General features: G+C 44.6%; 1 long non-coding RNA gene across 1 annotated transcript; it reads left to right on the plus strand.

Annotated features, from left to right (window-relative positions):
- The first annotated feature begins 5528 nt into the window (after positions 1–5528).
- LOC116975766 lies at positions 5529–15592 on the plus strand. Its single transcript, XR_004412758.1, has 3 exons — positions 5529–5542; positions 15430–15500; positions 15540–15592. It is a non-coding gene; the product is annotated as an uncharacterized LOC116975766 (long non-coding RNA).
- The last annotated feature ends 4982 nt before the right edge of the window (positions 15593–20574 follow it).

Consider the following 20574-nt stretch of genomic DNA (forward strand, 5'->3'; position numbering starts at 1 on the left):
GATTTGCTGCCTTATAGCACCAGAGGCCTGCATTAGATCCTGACCACGGGTGCTATCTGAACGGAATTTATACATTCTCCCCGTGACCGCGTGGGTTTTCTCCAGGTGCTCTGATTTCCTCCCACACTCCAACGACTTGCAGGTTTGTAGGTTAATTGGCTTTGGTTCAAAATAAAGTAAATTGTCCGTAGTGTGTAGGATAGTGCTAGTTTACAGGGTGATCGCTGGTCACCCCGAATTCGGTAGGCCAAAGGGCCTGTTCTCTCGCTATATCTCCAAGCTAAACCAAGCTGGGCATGCAGGCCAAGGAATAACAAATAGTGTTTAATTCAGGTAAATATGAGGTATTGCCTTTTGGAAAGTTGAACCAGGTAAGAAATTTAACGGTGAATGGTAGGGCTCTTGGTAGAGCAGAGGGATCAAGGAGTACAGGTACAAAGTTCCCTGAAAGTGGCGTCACAGATAGATATGGTGGTGAACAAAACTTTTGGCAATCTGGTCTTCATCAGTCAGGTTTGGACATTATGTTACAGTTGTACAAGATTTCGGCGAGGCCACACAAGATAGTGTTCAGTTTTGGTCACCCTGTTGCAGGAAAGATGCCATTAAACTCGGAAGACTGCAGAGAAGATTTACGAGGATGTTGCCTAGACCAAGGGCTATTGGGGGAGGATGGGCAGGCTTGAACATTATTCCTTGGCAACTTTTTCACTCAGAGGATGGTATTTATAAGGAATGAGCAGCCAGAAGTAGTTGCGACAGGTACAATGACAACATTTAAGGACATTTAGACTGTTACAGGGATACCAAAGGTCTAAAGGGGAATGGGCCAAATATGGGGAAACGGGACTCGTTTAAATGAGACATCTTGGTTGGCGTGGACGATTTGGGGCGGAAGACCGCTTTCTGTGCTGTGTGATGCTATTTTGTTATAAGTTAATGAGGGTCCTTGGTACAGGGAGGATGCTTTCTTTAGCAGTGTGGTCAAACAAACAGGGGGCTTTTATTTAAAGTACAGCTGTGGAGAATAGCATTTTCTACACACAGGAAGGTGGGACGGTCAGGTTTTGCTGCATGAAAAGGTGGAGTGAAAGAAGTAGGAACCCTCGTTACATTTAAGCAATACTCAGATGTTTACTTGATCCATGACATGTAGCACCGGGGACTTCATGCTAGGTGTGTGTTCAGGAGTGATGCCAATTTTGTGACCAACAAAGTTTGATGGGCTGAATGACTTCATTCTGCGTTGTACATTTTCTATGATTCTTTGATGATTTTAATCCCTCTAGGGGTAAATAATTTCATCCTAGATTTAGTAGTGATGCTCTTCTAAACATCGTTACCATAACACCACCACTAATCTCATCCGGTGGGCCAAAATTCCGCGCTGTATTTCTAAACTAAACTTAACTAAAAAAAGAGCTGCAGTCAGCTTAATATTTCTAGATTTGGCATAAGCTCAGTTTTAAAGTTATATATTTTTAAGTCTCTTTTGCACCTTTCCAGCGCACATACTTCCAAACCACTGCACAATGAAGAAATTCCTTTGCTCAATGAGTGGCTAAGATCTGGAATGCACAGTCACGGTCTGTAGAGTAATGGAATCATAAGGCACAGAAATACAGTAGGCCCTTGGGGCCAAGCTCCTCCATGCCAACCAAGGTACTTTCCTGAGTTAGACCCATTTTCCTGCATTTGGCCCCTATCTGTCTAAACCTATCCAAAAGTCTTTTAAATGATGTAATTAAACTTGCCTCGACCACTTTCCATATACCCACCACCCACTGTGTGAAATACCTACCTCTTTAAATCTTTCCCCTCTCACTTAAACCTATGCACTCAGGTTTTACACCCTTCTTCCTTGGGAAAAAAGAGTGTGACCATCCACCTTCACTGCGCCCCATGAGATTTTATAAATCGTTATCAGATCACCCTTCATCCTTCACACTAGGGATCTTCTGCTAAGGGTAATGGTTTCCTCTTTATTTAGCTCACTTATCATTGTATAACCTCAATTACGTTTCTCCTCAGCCCCCTCTATTCCAAGGAAACCTACCGCAGCTTATCTATGTTTGGGCTATATCCTTCTAAAACCTATCCTATCCATATACCTGTTCAAATGTCTTTTAAAGGTTGTAGCGTTCTTCCAATACATTAGATGAAAGAGCACAGCAGCAAGATGGAGTGAAGATCAGTCATTGGGTGACTGTTGGGCCTGCCTAGGTGATTATTCTCCAACCCCACTGGTAAATATGATCATCCAAATTTTCCCCTTCCTTTCCGAAGACTTTGGGGTGGAGGTTTGACTTTAGTTATAAGCCCTGCAAACAAGGACACTGTAGATCAGGGAACATCAACTGACATTGTGCTTCCCTTGAGTTTTGGTTCCTTGATGATAATCAGGTTTGGAGTACCCCAAATCTCTTGCAACTATGCACAATTGCGAGTTAGTAGTGCTCAAAGGTTCAGCAAACCAGCTTTGATCCTGACGTAAGGTGCTGTCGGGATGGAGTTTACACGTTCTCACTGTAACAGTGTGGGTTTCCTCCTGTTGGGCCAGTTTCCCCCCACATTCCAAAAATGTGCAGTTTCGTAGGGTAAACGGTGTCTGTAAATTGCATGAGTGGGTAAATGAGTGGTAGAGTCTATGAGGAGTTGATGGAAATGTGAGGAGAATAAAATGGGTTGGGTTATTAATGTAAAGATGGTTTCATAATGGTTGGATGGACTCAGTGGGCTATAAGGCCTGTTTCTATGCTGTATGCGTTTATGGCTCCATGTGTGGTGCCAGTGAACAGGGTTGACCCGTCCAATTGTCTCCACCGGTCTACCAACAGCTCCAGTGCCTTCAGAGAGTCCGCTCTTCAAGGCAGAGACCCGGAGAACATCATCGCCAACAACAACCTATGCCAGCTTCCTCTTCTCACTCTTGCGAGTAGACTCCCTCTGTGGTTTCAATGCATTTCCTTCCACGCCTCCATTTTGAGTGGAAATTCAGTACATATAACATTCATGGCGTGTATTTGATGGCACCTTGACTTGTTTGTGCAGATACTTGTGGCTGTTTATAGTCAATGAACCTCAATGGAAAAAGTGACTGCTTCTTCAATAGCATACATCCTGTGGTGCACTGTGGGGGTCTCCTGCCTTGTTCAGTGAATTATTTGGGATTTGGCCACCGATCCATCACTACTAAATCTCCACAAATCTATTTCAGAAACGATTAACTGTACTGGAGGGGGCTCTAGAATGATGCCTCGGACTAGAAAACATTATTTTCCTGAAAGATTTATTCTCCTCCTTCAAAGGTCCTGTGCCAGAATTTCAACTGTGGAAAAAAAAGTGAGGACTATTTTTAAAAAGTGGACAATCTTGTTTCTTTACGGTAAAACAAAATGGAAAGCAGACAAAAGAGATTTCTATTCAACACATTGTTTTAAGTAGGGTTGACAGACTTTGTTTTTATTGCCCAGTGTCAGTAAATATTGATTTCACCTGACACTATTCAATTAACACAAATTGACAAAAAGTCTTTAATAAATTGAATCAATTAATGCACGTTGTGCAATTAATGCATGAGGTTTACCAGAATACTGCGTGGATTAGAGGGTTTTAGCTATAAGGAGATGTTGGACAAACTTGGATTAGTTTCAAATTTTTTTTTTTAATTAGAAGTACGGTAAATTACAATAATACACAACACATATATCTTAATACATTTTTTGTACCGCTTCATTTTTTTGAGCTTTAAGAAAAAGATAGAAGTAAGGAAAGTAAAGAAAGTGCGCAAGAGTCGTGAAGTGCAAGAGAGTGTTGGGAAAAGAAAGCCCCTTAGAAAAGAAGTTAGAGAAGGAAGTAAAGTAAGAAAGTAGACGCTAGAAAAGAAAGAAAAAGAAAGTAGGGACAATCGCTCTATTATAACATTAAACTCCGCAGAAAGGGGACTACCAACCAAGTCTGTTTTTGTTGTTTTACCTCCCATTGCCAGGTCCTGATACCATTTATTTATTTATTTATTTTTAAAATTACTATTGCACCTCATGCTTGTAATAGGTCCATAAACGTAGACCACGTCTTTTGGAATTGGTCTGCTTTACCTGCTAAGAGGAATCTCATCTCTTCCAGATGTAATGTTTCAAACATATTTGATGTCCACATTTTTATTGTTGGTGTGGGCGCATTTTTCCAGAATTTAAGTATGAGCTTTTTTCCCATTATTAGCCCGTAATTGAATAAATTCTTCTGATACACGTTTAATTCAGGGATACCTTCCGATATTCCAAAAATGATCAATTCTGGTTTTGGTACCAGTTTTATTTTAATTAATTTTGAAAAAATATCAAATATTTGGATTTTGGATTTTGGATTTTTGTACAAAAAACAAAAGAATGCGCTATGGAAACTTGGATTAGTTTCTCAGAGGCATTGGAGGGAGAGGGTCGACCTGATAAAAGTATATACAATTATGAGATGCATAGATAGGGTAGACAGTCAGAACCTTTTTCCCTGGGTGAAGGTGTCAAAGACTAATGGGCATAGTTTTCAGATCACAGGGGCAAAGTATAAAGGAAATGTGCAGGACAGGTTTTTTACACAGAGAGTGGTGAGTGCCTGGTATGCACTGCCAGCTGTGGTGGTAGAAGCAGATAGAATGCACTAGTGGGATTTAAAGGTTTTTTAGATAAGCACGTGGCTATTTGGGGAATGGAGGATATGGATCTTGTGCAAGCAGAGGACAGTAATTTAACTTATCATCATGTTTGGCATAGACGTTGTGGGCAGAAGGCCCTGTTCCCATGCTGTATGTTCTTTGGTAATTGAAGAATTGAGATTTGTTGGGATTTTTCCATTTTTCCATGAATATAACATTATTGACATCTTGCGGTACAGCGGGTAGAGCTGCTCCCTCACAACTCCAATGACGCAGGCTTAATCCTGACCTGCGTGGAGCTTGTACGTTCTCCCTGTGACTGTCTCAGTAAGCCTGGGTTCTTCGGTTTCCTCCAGCATCCAAAAGACATGGTAGATTAATTGATAAATGTAAGTTCCCCTCCTGTAAGTAGGTGGTAGAATAATCAAGGAGTGGGGGTTGGAGTTACATAGAAAATAGGTGCATGAGGAGGCCATTCGGCCCTTCGAGCCAGCACCGCCATTCATTGCGATCATGGCTGATCGTCCCCAATCAATAACCCGTGCCTGCCTTCTCCCAATATCCCCCAGAGCTCTATCTAACTCTCTCTTAAATCCATCCAGTGGCTTAAATGGCTTCCACTGCCCTCTGTGGCAGGGAATTCCACAAATGATTTTACTTGTGAAGGAGCGTGCGCTATAGGGAAATAACTGGGGTTATGGCCCCAATATGAACACTCAGGGTGTGACAGAGACTTACAGAACTGAACGGTTTGCTATATCTTAAGAAAATATGAAAATTTACAAACCACCCTTTGTGTTTTGCATTGCTTACTTTCACTGACTAGTAAAAAAGCATGTTACCCATGTTGGATTTTTTAGCAGTGATCACATGATGCACTTTGGCTGTTTTGTAACTCCACTTTCTAAATGCAGATCTAATTTATATAATGAACCTTTGTTTCAGTATCCTTAATGACTCCCATGCAATATGCTCATTGTTATTGTGGTACTATTTGTATTTTATATTGATATTATGCATGAATAGTTTCATGGCAAGTTCCATCTGAATATATTGGCATGGTAATGTCATGGCTAATTTTCTGGACTAGTGACCCAATAGCCTGGTCTAGTGATCTAGCAATACAAGTTCACAGCCCACCATAGACATTTAAGTTTAACTATTTAAATAAATCTAGAATTTAAAAAAAACTAGCATATTTAAAGGTAACATTAAAACTACTAGACTGATATAACCCCAGCTGCTTCATTGAAAGGTAACAGAGAATGCCAGCTGTACCCTACCTTTTATGTGGCTCTAGTCCAATGGTAACATAGTAGACCCGCCACTGCTCTCTGAAGTGACCTAGTCCCCCAGATGGTCAATAAATGCTGGATTTGCCAGGAGCCCCTACATTCCATGAAAGAATGAATTTAAACCAAAATTTGGTGATATTGATATAAATATTGCTTACATTTCCCAACTAGAGCGATGTGACCTTGTACCCAAAACAGAGCGACAGCTGAAAGACGACATCCTCAAACAATGTAGGGTTCCTTTAGTATCCTCTGAAATATTAAGCTACATTCTATCTTCAACCCCTACTGTGAGCCTTGTACCCTCGACTCAGAAATAATGGGTCACTAATTTAAGAAATTCAAGGAACTGCAGATGCTGGTTCACAAAAATATCAGTATTAAATCAGTATTCATCCACCTGTTACTGATCAAGTAGAACTTCAAAGACGGCTTGTGTGTAAGTGCTGGACTTTTGCCCACGAACTTGACTTTTGCCTTTTCTGGGGTACACTTCACTTCTTGGCTAGAGTTGTTCGTACAATAGGTGTGGCTGCAAAATTAAACTTCTAGATTCAGTTGCATCAACAAGTTTGTTCAATTTAAGGCTGGATTCAGTATCTAAAGGTCAGATACACAACTGGACACAGTATTGCCAGAGCTCCTGAACCATCATTCATCTCTCCACTTAAGTATTGCAACAGTAGATGTGCGCTCTATATGCTGATAGGACATGTCTAGCCTTGCCTGCCTGCTTTAGCAGTCTGAATTACTGTTGGAGCTTGATTAAAGATGTGTTAATTGCTCCTGTTTAAGAAAGAACTGCAGATGCTGGAAAAATCGAAGGTAGACAAAAAGCTGGAGAAACTCAGCGGGTGAGGCAGCATTATGGAGCGAAGGAATGGTTGATGTTTCGGGTCGAGACCCTTCTTCAGTCGCTGAGTTTCTCCAGCCTTTTTGTCTACAGTTAATTGCCCCTAAACCTTGAGATCGATTGAAGTGCACTTATACTTCTGCACGTTGAAAGCAGCTTTTCTTAACAATTAAAAAAGGCAAGACATTATTTCTCTTTTGCTTTTTTGGTTGTACTGCTTTGGCCTTCAATCCACAACAGTGCAGGTTCATACGTTGAACTTCACAACATTAACTTGCATTTACAGTGTGCCCTCGGCCTAGCCAACTGTTCCAACTTACAGGTGCAAGAACACCAATATCTCAGGATTTTACGGTTAGCACAAGAGAAGGCCATTTAGCCCAGGACACCCACTTTGCACTTATCTGAACTGAACTCCATTTGCCATGCCTAGGCCCACTTACCCAGCTGATAAAAATTCTGCTGTAATTCTTGACGTTCTTCAATGTCGACAATATTTTGGAATCATCTGCAAACTTATGAACCATTCCTTGTACCTTCGATGTTGGGCCTACCTGTCTCTGGTTCCCAGGTTTTACTTTGTAACCTTTCTTAAATTAAGGCACAGCATTAGCCACCACCCAGTTATCTGACATCTCACCCATGGCTAAAAGTGGTGCATATACTTAAACTCTTCCCTTTGCTCTCGTATCTGTGTGTACCAGGGTTGTGTTGGCTTTCTTTTAATCTCCTTAATTTGTATCTTCTTCCAAACGCTAGGCCACAGCCTTCCCATTTTCACACATGCTACTCACATATTTCCACCGACCAGATAAATATCTTCCCGTCGCATTTCATGGAAACAGGCCCTCAGCCCACCTTGTCCATAACAACCATGGTGGCATACTGGGCTGATCCCATTTGCCATCACTTGGCCCATTACCCTCAAAACCCCTCCTATCTACAGTATATATCTATCCTAAAGCCTTTTTCACCATTCTGCCTACCTGTGATGCCCCTTTCATGTACTTGTGATCCTAGATTCCTTTGTTTGACAGCACACACCAGGACCCTGCCATTCACTCTGAAAGTCCTACCCTGGGTTGACTTCTCAAAAGGTTTCCCAAAATAGTTGCCAATTTGCCTTGAAATGTTATCACTTAAGTCAGTTGGTGAAACAGACTGCTCTGGAATTCACATTTGAGATGGATTGCCTAGTTTAAGCTGTCGGGGAGCTGCTCTTGGGAGATAAGCCTTGGAAGAAAATGTGATGTCAGGAACTGGGAAAAGAACAAAGAACAAAGTGTAGGAAGCAGTGAATTAGAACTTCACTGAACTGCAGTCAGTTTCAGAAGTTAAATCATTTCCCCAAACATCAAAGATTAATTCTGTTTCCATTTCCTGTTAACGAGTTCAATTTTATTGTACCAGTCATCTTACTGACCTGTGGCCCTCTAATTAGATTTCAGACAGTACATCAAAATGTTCAATTGGCTCCTAGTTGAGCCTGCACAATGCAGATCAAATTCAGCCAACAATGTTTTGCAAATCCCTGCTTCTGCATTGCGCTCATGGCTATAGTAGCATTGGAAATAGGAGCCGGAGAAAACCCTTGTGTTCTTCACACCTGTCCACCATTCCTTTCTACATCTGTACTTTCCTGCCTGACACATATTTCCTGATTCCCTCCAGCTAAACAACTGAGCTTTCCGGATGTAGAGAATTACAAACATTTCACCTGAAAAAAATTCCTCCCCATCCTTGCCTTAAACGAGCCATTTTTACCTTGAGCCCCAGCCTCATATGGCTATTGTTAGCCCTTCCTTTATCAGAAGTTGGCGAATATAGCAAAAATGTCATCATATCTGTAGAATGCAGAACCTGATTGGTAAGTGTTAGTTCAGTTTAGTTTATTGTCACGTGTACCGAGGTACAGTGAAAAGCTTTTGTTTTATGTTATCCAGTGAGAGAAACTAACTGTTCTTCAATTTTATGGTTTGGGAATTCCAATTACAACCTCACAAAAGTTTCATATATAATCAAAAATATATTGCTTTCCTAAAAGAAGTAACTTTAATGACATAAAAATCAATGATCATTTTTCCTGTGATATGAATGGTGCCACGTATACAGATTCCATAATTATCCGTGAGACATTACTTACTTATTGTGGGAGCCCCATTTACTCAGCACTCCTAACAAACAATAGCCCGATGGATTAGTATAGTTATGGTTTGTTGAGAAATTTGGAAGGGAACCAGGGATTTTATTTGTTGAGTCAACTTAACAAGCAGCAGAGCTGTTCGGCATCTCCAGCTTGTCGCAGTTACTGGAAAACTCATGCACTATAAAACCAAAATGTTCCCATTAAAAATGACTGCATTGCTGAGCCAGAGGTGAAAGGTTCTAACTGAAGCTGAGAGCTATGGTGACCTGGCTAGGGTTCAATTATCCTGCCTCTTGTGAAATAGTTTAAGATTTAAGACAGAATTGGCACGGCAGATCAAACTACTGCCTCACAGCATCAGTGACCTGCATTCGATTTGTGGGGCGTTTGCGTGTTCTACCTATGACTGCGTGGGTTTCCTCCAAGTGCTCTGGTTTCTATTCACACTTCCAAAATGTACAGTTTGGTAGGTTCATTGGCTGTTGTAAGTTCCCCCTAGTGTGCGGGTGGGTGGTATATTCCAAGAGCATTGATGGGAATGTGGAAAGAATAAGAAATGGGATTAAATAAAGGGCCTATCCCACTGCGGGGACCTAATTTGCGAGCGTAGAAGAATTTAGGAGAGCATGAAAAAGTGTCATGTTGAAGACCTCCTTCGACTATGTAGAAGACCTCCTTCGACCTCCTTCAACTATGTAGAAGACTAGCTTCGACTAGCTTTGGGAAAATTGGACACCAAATAGTGGAGAGTTAGGATGACCTTCTTCGATCTCCTTCGACCTCCTTCGACTATGTTGAAGAATATCTACGACTACCTTTGATTACCCTCGATTGCCTTTGTTTACCTATGAATAACATGCCGACCTACTACGACCTACTTTGACTAAACCTACGAATAAAAAACATATAGATTTAAATAATATAAAGATCCATGGCGACCTTTTTTTACTCGCGGGCATTTTTCAGCATGCTGAAAAAATGCCGCAACCTTAATGGTCTGTCCCACTGTGGCGACCTGATTGATGAGTTTAAAAGAGTTTAGGAGAGTTTGAAAAAGTGTCATGTTGAAGACCTCCCTCGACTATGTAGAAGACCAGCTTCGACTAGCTTCGGGAAAATTGGACAAGGAATAGTGGAGAGTGAAGACGACCTCCTTTGATCTCCTTCGACCTCCCTTCGACTATGTTGAAGACTATCGACGACTACCTTCGACTACCTTCGATTACCTTTGACTACCCTCGATTACCTACGACCTATGACGACCTACTTCGCCTAAACCTACGAGTAAAAAAAATATTGATTTTTTCCATGGCGACCTTTTTTTACTCGCAGGCATTTTTCAGCATGTTGAAAAATACGCCGCGACCTAGCTGAGGCCTCGAGCACGCGGGGACTACTCTCGAGCATTAAGGAGAGTTACAAAGACCTCCTAGGACCTCATGTCGACTATGCTGCAAGTATGAGTCGAGGGTAAAAGGGGCTGTTCCACTTGGGCGACCTAATCTGCGAGTTAAGAAGAGTGTCTTCGACCTTCAAGCTCAAAGGGCACTAGCCTGGAAAGCCTCGAGCTGGATCGACCGTCCACATTGAAACCGCGAGCTGGATCGACCGACTGCACACAAACACACACACAAACACATCGCAAAGTCGGGGGCCAGGGAAAGCAGGGGAGCGCTGTCTGAAATTCACACCCGCGATGAAGAGGAAGGTAAAACGGCTGCACAGTAACGGTAAATCCTTTAGAGAGCGCGGGGGGGGAAGAGAGAAAGGGTGGGAGAGAAGGGGAGAGAGGGGGAGAGAAGGGGAGAGAAGGGGAGAGAAAGAAAGAGAAGGAGGGAGGAGAGGGTGGGGAGAAGGGGGGGAGAAGGAGTGGAGAAACATTTAAGAAATATAATAAAGTTTAGCTGGCATTTTACCTACCGGTAGATTTTCCTTGGTCCTGAAAACTCCAATGAGCCAATCAAAATGGCAGTCAGCAAAGGAGATTGTCTACGGCTGCCCTCGACTGCCTGTAACTCAATAGCGACCCCACTCAAAAGAACCATGTCCACCAAATTTTACTCGTGGAAAAATTTTCAACATGCTGAAAATTTTTCCGCGACCTAGCTGAGGCCACGAGTATTTGGGAACTTCTCTCGAGCATGAAGGAGAGTTCCAGCAACCTCATAGGACCTTATAGGATCACATATCGACCATGCTGCGAGTTTGAATGTCGAAGACACTCTTCTAAACTCACAGATCAGGTCGCCCAAGTGGGACAGCCCCTAAAAACTCTTCTAAACTCACCAATTAGGTCGCCGAGTTAGGACAGCCCCTTAACTGAGGCCTCGAGTACGCGGGGACTTCTCTCGAGCATGAAGGAGAGTTAAGGGGCTGTCCCACTTGGGCGACTTAATCCGCGGGTTAAGAAGAGTGTCTTCGACCTTCAAGCTCGAGGGCACTCGCCTGGAAAGCCTCGAGCAGGATCGACCGTCCACGTTGAAACCGCGAGCTGGATCGACCGACCGCACACACACACACAAATACATCGCAAAGGTGGGGGCCAGGGAAAGCAGGGGAGCACTGCCTGAAATTTACACCGGCGATGAAGAGGAAGGTAAAACGGCTGCACAGTAACGGTAAGTCCTTTAGAGAGTGCGGAGGGGGGGGGGGGAGAGAGGGGGAGAGAGGGGGAGAGAGGGGGAGAGAGGGGGAGAGAGGGGGGGAGAGGGGGAGAAGGGGGTGGGGTAGAAGGGGGGGAGAGGGAGTGGAGACACTTTTAAGAAGTATAATAAAGTTTAGCGGGCATTTTACCTACCGGTAGGTTTTTCTTGGCCCTGAAAACTCCAATGAGCAAATCAAAATGCCCGGTCAGCGAAGGAGATTGCCTATTGCTGCCCTCGACTGCCTGTAAATAAATAGCGATCCCACTCCACTGCACTACGAGTTCAAAAGAACCATGCCAACCAAGTTTTATTTGCAGAAAAATTTTCAACATGCTGAAAAATTTTCCGCGACCTAGCTGAGGCCACGAGTATTCGGGAACTTCCCTCGAGCATGAAGGAGAGTTCCAACGACCTCATAGGACCTCCTAGGGCCTCGTGTTGACCATGCTGCGAGGACGCGTCGAGGACAGACTCTTCTAAAATCGCCAATTAGGTCCCCGCAGAGGGACAAGCCCTTTGGATCAGTGTGTGGGGATTTGATGGTTAAGGGGCTCTCCCACTGCGGCGACCTAATCTGCGAGTTTAGAAGAGTATGCCCTCGACTCAAACTCGCAGCATGGTTGACACGTGGTCCGAAGAGGTCCTATAATAATAATAATAATAAATTTTATTTAATGGGCGCCTTTCAAACATCTCAAGGACACCTTACATAGTATATCGGAATAACATATAATCGGAATAAAACAAGTAATAAAGACATCACAGAGACACAAATTTAAAAAAACAGGATTCAATCCAAAAACAGAAAATCAAAAACACAGTGTGAAGAGGGAGCAGCGGCAGCCAAAGCGCGCCAGCGTTCACTCTCTCTTCACGGCAGCCATCTTGGACACAGACCTACAAGACTACAATTAGACAAAAAAAATCATCCCCCCACAGTGGGTAGCACTGTGGAGGAAGACACAATGTCCAGTCCCCACCCCATGTTCACCCCAAAGTCAGGCCTATTGAGGCCACCGCAATTGCCTCTACGGAGGCCCGATGTCCCTGGCCGTTCTCACCGGGTGGTCTTGCCCCGGCGTCGGGAGAGTCCTTTCGGCGGCTGGGCCACCTGGAACGGCCGCTTCCTGGTTGGAGCCCGCGGCTGCCGAAGCCGACAAGGCCGCGCCGGTTTGGAGCTCCCAGGCTCCCGATGTCCTATGAGGTCACTGGAACTCTCCTTCATGCTCGAGGGAAGTTCCCGCATACTCGCGGCCTTAGTTTGTTTAAAAATTTTCCGCAAGTAAAAAATGGTCGGCATGGTTCTTTTGAAACCGTAGTGCAGTGGAGTGGGGTCTCTATGTAGTTACAGGCAGTCGAGGGCAGCCGTAGGCAATCTCCTTCGCAGCCCGAAGAGTAAAGCCCCTGTCCCACTTAGGGGACCTAAACAGCAACCTCTGGTGACCTTGCCCACCACCCACGGTTTCCATGAGGTCACCGGAGCTTTTGGTCACTCTCCCCAATGGTCGAAAGTGGTTTCCGGGTCGAGGCTTTATCTAGGTAGCTGCTATTTTTTCATCATGATTAAAACCGGCCTCGATTTAAAAATAGGTTGCCGTTTTAAAATTCGATAATTTTTTAGTCAAAGGTCTAGTCGAAGCCGGTTTTCTTCATAGTCGAGGAAGGTTTTCAACATATGTGTGGGAGGTGGTAGGAGGTTACAGGTCATCTCAACCTTGATTTTTTTTTGGGTGGCGGGCAAGGTCACCAGAGGTTGCTGTTTAGGTCTCCTAAGTGGGACAGGGTCTTAAGCACACGGCCTCGCCTCGCCTTGAAGGCAGAGGAGGGCCCAAAGCCGATCAGCCTCACGAGCCTCCACCACATTCCACAGCTCCTCACACTCACCCAACAGGTCTAAAAGCCCCATTCAGAGGGCCGGCCGATCGTGGCTTCCGTGAGGAGAAGCCCATCCACCCACGTGACAGACGGTCACGCGGGGGAGACGGATTGACGGAGGAATCGCAAGTCTTCATAGACGGCCTCTCCCAGAGGGAGTAATGGCCACCACCGCGCTGCCCTGAACCCTCACCCGCGCCCAAAGATCAAAGAGCGGAGCCCGCGTCCGCGAGGCAATAACAGCCACCACTGCTGCCATGTTCGAGAAATTAAAGGAGCCCTGCGGAGCACGCAGCACGACCCGAGCAATTGTTTATAGACACTAAGTGACAAATGCAAAGAAGTAAAAGTTAAGAAGCCAAGAAGTACAGTTAAGCGGCCTTTTCACGGGGCGAGTTGACGCAAGATGTCACCAGAGTGAAGAGGTCGTGGTCCAGCACGAGTCTCGCACGATATAACGGCAGTAGATAAAGAGTTCCCACGGTACTCGGCATTTCTGCTATTTGTGCGATTGACTTGTCCGTTTCCCGAGCTTTCCCGTTAAATCTTGAATGAACATCGTGAACTACACGTGACACAAATGATGTAACTTTTTTTTTCACACCCTATATATATCCTCCCTTGGTTGAATTGGCTCATTTGGAGACATATTTTACTGTGTATGTGGGAGACACAGATGGACTGAGCACAGTACCTCGGTCTTACTGTGTGTGGGAGAGGGGGAGAAAGAGACGTACACTCACAGAGGCAGAGTCTCTCAGCCTGTGTAAGAGGGAGGGAGAGAGAGAGAGAGGCACACACAAGGTGGATGTGAAATCTCACCTGCCTGTTTCAGTGACAGACACCCGCCGTCAGTAAATGAAGACACCCCCATCTGTCTCCCCCTCCTCTCCCTCGACTCCCCCACCTTTCTCTCCCAACTCCAGTCCCGTCCCGACCCCCTGGGAAACTGAATAGAGCAACAGTCAACTGCTGCCTGTGCGCTGATATGACAATAAAGGCTACTTTACTTTACTGAGTTAAAGAGTTCCCACGGTAGACTGTAAAACTGGGACCCTGGTTCTGGACTCCCCCAACTCCGGAACCCTTCTTCAGACAGCCTAATCGGAATTGAGTCTGAAGATGTGTCTCGTCCCGAAACATCAGCTTTTTTTCTCCAGAGATGCTGCTTGACTCGCTGAGTTACTCCAGCTTTTTGTGTCTGTCTTCGGTTTAAACCAGCATGTGCAGTTCACTCCTTACACGGGTCTCTGTACAACATTGATTGGTAGCGTTCCGGACCCCTGGACCCGAGGACTCCGACCTGTACCTCTCAAAGAAGTACATGTGAAAAATTTCTCACGGACCATAAAAATGCGTAACCTTTCAGTAAAGTCCCTTTTAAAGTCCCTTTTAAAGATTATAGTTATTTCCTTGAATCTCATTAACATAACTCATGAATAAGTTGATGTCCATATGCGGATGCAAATCTTTATTTTTATTTATTTTTTAAATTCAATCCCACATAAGATAATTTTTACTCACCTTCTGTCCCCTCTGTCCAGCTTCCGGGTTCACCGTTCGCAGGAGTTCCCACGGTACCCGCAAGAGTTATTACGGATATCGCACTGGCCACTACGTTCATATAATGTTGCAATACTCAACCACAAGTGTACAAGTCACTCTTGGAGAAATTCAAACTTTCTTGAATTTTCTCCCGAGTGACCAAGTTACACGATGACCTGCCGTTAGCGCTACGGTGGTCCACGGTGGTCCACGAATGCCGCACTGTTATCGCACGAGGTTCCCACGATGTTAAACTCCGGTTAACTCTTGCGTCAAGTCGCCCCGTGAAAAGGCCGCTTTAATTTGCCGAAATTTCTCCAGGAACTGAGTTATTATGCAGGAAACAAAAGAGTAAAAACATTGCTTTGAAAGTGAAGTTGAAGTACATGCCAGCAACAGAAATCGAAAGAGCGAAAAAGTTTTTTTTTGAAGGGGGAGTCCGCCTCCCAGATGGAGCAAGTCTCCGAGACGAGGCGGAGAGTAAGTCCAGGTAAAGACCTGGAGCCCAGGATAGAGACCTGTAGCCCAGGATAGAGCCCTGTAGCCCAGGATAGAGACCTGGAGCCCAGGATAGACCCCTGAAGCCGGGAATAGACTCCTGTAGCCAGGGATAGGCTACCTGCAGCCATAAGCCCAGACGCGGCGAGAAAACTAGACAGAGCCAGTCTCCCAGATGTGAGAAGCTTAGATGGAGGAGTCAGTTTCACAGAAGCAAGAAATAGTCTCCCAGAAAGAGCCAGTCCCCCAGACGACACGATGTGCTGAGACGCAGCGAGGCACAGTAGCCCGTCTCCCAGACGCAGCGAGAGGCAACGAGACTGAACCCTAGAGTTTGTAGGTTTTGAGGTTAAAGTGGAAAACAGCAGTAATCTTAATTGATTCTATTGTAAATCTTTATGTGTATATTAAAGTTCATAAGCAGAATTTAAATCGACTGCAAAAGAGTATTGTAGGAAACTATATGGGAAATGTACAAACGTTGTGCTGAATTAAATGAAGGCAAATCTAAATGGCTTTAATAATACTGTATTTTCATTTATATGCTGTGGACGTGCATGTAAATGAAACGCCAAAGTTGAAGGGGGAGATGTAAAGTTTGTATTTGTCATCAATATTAGTATTGAAAATAGTTTGGTATCAACATTAAATTGATTAAAGGTTAAAATTATTAGTGTTGTGTATTTGCTGGATGGGTGTTTGGGTGATGTTTGAATGTGGCAGATGTTGTTGCTGCTGAGGAACCTGGCAAATTGCTCCGACACAAACTGCGTACCGTTGTCTGTTACCACCGTTTCCGGTAACCCATGAGTTGCATACAACCGTCTCAGAGCCCTCACTGTTGTTGCTGCTGTTGTGTGTCTCACCTGAATGGCTTCAATCCATTTGCTGTGAGCATCGACCACAATCAGCAAATTCTCATCATCGAGGCTGGCATAGTCACAGTGAATCCTACTCCACGGTCTCTCAGGAATCTCCCACGGGTGGATTTGGGCTGCAGCAGGACTATGTTGACTCTGCTGACAGCTTGGACAACTTCTCACTTGTTGTTCCAACTCTTTGTTGTTGATCCTCCACTGACAGCTCTTCTTTCTTGCTGACAAAGGGCTTCACTTCCTCTGGAAGATTCCTTGCACTTGGTCATCCTTCCATAATGTGGTTCTTCACCTATGAGAGAACTCTGTCCTTCTTGGTAGCTCTCTTCACTTCCTGTGCATCAACAGGGCGTGTGTCCAGATCGGTGAGCAAGTTGATGCGTGCCTCTGGTGCTTCATCGAGCTCCGCGAGCTCAGGGTGATTCCATGAAGAGTCCTCTTCGTGGATTGGCAAACGTGACAACGCATCAGCATTCTGGTGTTTCTTGCCCTTCCCGATGGACAATCGTATAACTGTAGGCAGACAGGATCATATGCCAACTTGCTACGTGAGCAGAGGCCATTGGGCTTGCAGGTTTGTGGCTTCAGGGCCGGGGGCTGGCTGTGTCTCGCGGGCGGGGGCTGCCTGTGTTCCGGGGGCTGGCTGTATGACTCAGGGTGATGGCAAAGGCTGCAGGACAGAAGTGTCCTTTTGTTTTCACCGGTGCTGGCTCTTGGAGACTCGACTTCATTGTCGGTGGTGGTTGCTGGACCTGGCTGTGGGCTCAACGGCACTGCACAGCGTTTCAGGTAAGCAGACACCTACGCTGTTCTGCTGGTTAGGCTTCCAGCTTCCAGCTGCGCTATTCGGTGAAACGTGCTGCCCCACTTGTTGCCTTGTGATCTTGCGTTCCCGTTCCAACTTTTCTAGCCGTTTTGCTTGGTGCCGTTCCAATTTGTTGTGCCAAATACAAACTCTTTTTCAACTTTCTTTTATTTTTCTTGGAAAGACCTGTTCATTTTAGAAACATATAAAAATAGGTGCAGGATTAGGCCATTCGGCCCTTCGAGCCAGCACCACCATTCAATATGATCATGGCTTATCATCTAAAATCAGTACCCCGCTCCTGCTTTTTCCCCATAATCCCTTGATTCCTTTAGCCCTAAGAACTAAATCTAACACTCTCTTGAAAACTATTTTCCATCACTATTTCCAGGATACCTGCCTGGCCTGGATAAAATGGATGTGGAGAGGATGTTTCCACTAGTGGAAGAGTCTGGGAACAGAGGCCATAGGCTCAGAATAATAGGATGAACCTTTGGAAAGGAGGTGAGGAAGAATTTCTTTAGTCAGAGGGTGGTGAATCTGTGGTATTCATCGCCACAGAAGGCTGTGGCGGCTAAAGGGCCTGTCCCACTAACACGACTTTTCAACAACTGTCTTCGACATTCAAACTCGAGGGCACTCGCCTGAAAAACCTCGAGCTGGATCGACCGTCAGCGATGAAACCGCGAGCTGGATCGGCCGACCGCGCACACACACACACACAAACATATCGCAAAGGGAAAGCGGGGGAGCACTGTCTGAAATTCACCCCCGCGATGAACAGGAAGGTAAAAGATGGCTGCATGGCGGAGGGGACGAGATAGACTAAATGGTCAAATTCTGCTCCTTTAACATATGAACTAATGCTAACCTCTTGGTAACTTACCATTCGGTGAATTGCTTTGGAGATGTGATCATATGGGATAATATTCTCTTTTGTTTCTGGAGCAAAAAGTACAATAATAGTTTATATTTTATCACCACAAAATCAGGCAGTTTATTATTCCCCAGGAGCAATTTTAATCCATCCCTTACATAAGCAGTATGTGAAGCCAAACTGCTTGGAGTATTGTGCCAACAGTGAGGTGTGAATACTGACCATTGCCATAGATTCATAGAGTCATACAGAGTTATATATATATAGCATGCCCTTCAATCCAACCCGTCCATCCCAACCATGATGCCTTCCTGAGCTAGTCCTATTTGTCTGCATTTGATACAGATCCCTCTAAATCTTGTCCAAATACTGAAAAGGTCCAAATGACTTTTAAACAGTATAATTTCACTCGCCTCTCCCACTTCCTCTGGCAACTTGTTTCGTACACCCATCTCCTTGTGATCGCATCGTTTTCTCCCGGGTGTTTAGAGAGATACAGACCCTTCAGCCCACCGAGTCCATGCCGAAATGCGATCACCCTTACACTAGTTCTATCCAACACACTAGGGACAAGTGTGAAATAGTTGCCCTCTTAAATTTCCATTAAATCTTTCCCCTCCCGCTTTAATCCTATGCCGACTCATTTTTGACTCCCTACTGTGGGGAAAAACGCTGTGAATATCCACCTTATTCATACCTTTCATGATTTTATAAATCCCTCTATATGCGGCACATTCTTCAGCCTCCTTAACACCAGGGAAAAAAGTATTTGAGGAAAGTCCATTAGGCAGGATTCTTGGAGATTTCTGCACTCATTAAACTTTGCTATGAATCTTTAATGGTTTCCTGGTAAAGGGGATCTGTTTCTCATCTCATCTGAACAATGTCTGTCTGACGATACTACGCTCCCTCAGGACTGCGCTGTAGTTTTGATCTAGATTATGTGCTTAAACTCATGTGTGAGGTTTGTACTCCCATAGGAGAAATTCATCTTTTAAAACACCAGAGCAGTGTGATTATTGGGCACTGATTTCAATGGAAAGTGCATGTTGGAAGGCAAGAGCAAGCAGTGGCCGATGGCTGTGCATGTGTTTAGTACTGGTGATCAAAGGCTGCTTTCTCCATCCGTCAATCTGCCTCAGCCCACTGAGCCTAAATCAACAAGTCAGCTGACAGTCTGACCAGGGAGATGTGATTGGAAATCAATGAGAAGGAAACTTAAAACAGATATCAGGAAGCATCCCTTTCATCAAAGAATGCAAATATTTGCAATAATCCGCCAGAATGTGGGATTAAGGCAAAAATGCTGCAATCGTGCAAAATATTACTGCTTGCTCTGATGAATAAGTTAAGGAATTTGTCAGTTGATTTTTTTTAAAAGTCTAAATACTTTAAACTCACCAATGCAAGCATTTTTACCAAGCCCAAACAGTAACTTACACTTGTGTAAAATCTTTAATCTAGGAAGATACCCCAAAATACTCTTCATCAACAATGGACACAAGGAGATATCCGGGCAAATGAGTGACATCGTGGTGCAACAATTTGTGTCACCGACACATAGGGCCAGCAAACCCAGGTTCAATCCTGGCCTCAAATATCGTCTTTGTGAAGTTTGCACGTTCCTTCTGTAACCACATGGTATGCTGGCCCTTGAGCACTCACGGGTGCTCTGGTTATGTGAATGTTAGATTAAATGGCCATTGGTTGGTGACAGGAGAATTAGAGGGGAGGTGAAATAGACAAGTGTGTCAAAGTGGTAGGACTCAGGGAAGAAAAAACAATAGTGAGGTAAAACGGTTTAAGGAGGGAATTCTCAGAATTAACTATTTTTATTAAACCTGACAAAGGCGGCACAGCTGTGAGTGCATGCAAAACATGGAAGTGTGGCCTTCAGGAGGGGCTCAGGTACAGCTGAAACTATCCCTCCCTCCCAACTTCCCCAGCAAGCCTCCAGCTAACTTTCAATCACTCAGGAACAAACTTGAAAAGCTGAGAGCAAAGCTGCTGTTTCAAAATGCCTGCTGCATTCTTTGTGGCACTGAAACATGGTTCACCCCTAAACCACCTGTCCCTGCTGTACAAACCCCCCATTTGTTATATGGGCTGCAAAGAATCCAAAAGGCAAGATTCTGTGACGGTGAAAGACAGTGGGTCTGCTTTTTGGCCATTGCTTTGTGGTGCATTGATGTGATATTCTTAGCTTGACTCTGCATCCCTGACTTGGAATACCTCTTCATAGAACTGTCACAGGGAGAATGTATCAACTCCGTTTCGATAAGCGCCCTTAGTCAGGTTCAAACCCAGGTCTCTGGCAGTGCAAGGCAGCGATTCCACCGCTGTGCCACTGTGCCGCCCCACAGTAGTGTTAGAAACAGATATGATAGAGCCATTTAAGGGGAATGGAGGAATATGGATCACATTTAGGCCGAGAAGATTGGCATCATATTTGGCACATTGTAGGCCAACATACCTGTTCCTGGGTGGCACGTTGGTGCAGTGGTAGAGT

The sequence above is a fragment of the Amblyraja radiata genome, chromosome 8, assembly GCF_010909765.2.
Source record: "Amblyraja radiata isolate CabotCenter1 chromosome 8, sAmbRad1.1.pri, whole genome shotgun sequence".
In the NCBI taxonomy this organism is placed as follows: Eukaryota; Metazoa; Chordata; class Chondrichthyes; order Rajiformes; family Rajidae; genus Amblyraja; species Amblyraja radiata.